At 43.0% G+C, this 1059-nt stretch overlaps 1 non-coding gene across 1 annotated transcript; it reads left to right on the top strand.

Moving 5' to 3' along the window:
• Positions 1-360: 360 nt before the first annotated feature.
• On the top strand, positions 361-522 carry LOC122162644. Its single transcript, XR_006169614.1, has one exon. It is a non-coding gene; the product is annotated as a U1 spliceosomal RNA (small nuclear RNA).
• Positions 523-1059: the final 537 nt, after the last annotated feature.

The following is a 1059-nucleotide window of genomic DNA, read 5'->3' as shown; positions in this document are numbered from 1 at the left end:
AGAAAAATATTCATTGGTTTTCTATGCTACCCAGAGTTAACAATAATTTCCACCAGTAAAGCTTTCTTGCAAAAGGAGATTTCCTTTCAGTCAAATCCATTTTCAGCTGGAAAAAAAGCCTCAATAGAATAACCATGCCCAACAAGAAAAGTAATAATTCATGCATCTAGAATATGCTTTCATCTTAGCTCCTGAAAGCATTCTACAGATAACAGGCTGACTGCACAGAGGCGAAAGAATGACTTCTATTTTATAAGAGAGGAAACACTAACAAGGCAAGGGCCCACTCTTCAGAAGCAAACTCAAGCATTGCTGCTGCAATGCAGGGTCAGCCCAAAGGTCTCTCTAACCCATAGCCTTTTGTTGGCATGGTAGAGGAGATGCCATGGTCATGGAAGGTGGGTTGTCTAGGGTGAAGTTAATTCTTCACGCTCCAGATGTGCAGCTCTCTCTAAATTCTCAAATGGAAGAACCTCAGCTGTGTAATTTTTGCTAGCAGGAGTCTGTCTGCATCCATCCCTGGCTAGCTGGGGCTGCCAAGTGTGGATGCCAAGAGAAATAGCTGAGAATAGGTCAAGCATGCACTGTGTAATGCACCCATAATATTCTCCCTGACAGTACACGATGAGGCTTACCTGAATCAGAACCAATATTTAATTGATTCCCATTTCTGGCATGCACAACTACCTCTAGTTATGCAATCCACAGCTTAATTATGCACTGCACAAGAAAGCTATAGTCTTTTCCATTCGTTTGCTCCAAATGCATTGCCTGCAGTTCTGCTTACAGTTGCCTTGTTGCTGCACAAGGAGAAAACCCTTCCCTGTGCACCTGCTCATGTAGGATTTTACAGACCTTTGTGGTAGCCCATATTCTCTCTTCTCCAACACTCTTGATTTACTGAGTCAGGACTTTGTGCAGGTGACATTCAATAATTTTCTTGCTCTTTCAGCATTAATAACAGATCTGGTAGCTTCAGTGGTCTGATGCCCATGGAGAAGGTCCATATTGCCCACCGTAGGATTGCTTGACGTGACTACTTTACTGCACGACAAGAAG

This window comes from Centrocercus urophasianus, unplaced genomic scaffold (assembly GCF_019232065.1).
Source record: "Centrocercus urophasianus isolate 14NV4802_14NV808 unplaced genomic scaffold, USGS_Curo_1.0 seq_21, whole genome shotgun sequence".
Classification (NCBI taxonomy): domain Eukaryota; kingdom Metazoa; phylum Chordata; class Aves; order Galliformes; family Phasianidae; genus Centrocercus; species Centrocercus urophasianus.
This window is presented reverse-complemented; position numbering and strand designations above follow the sequence as displayed.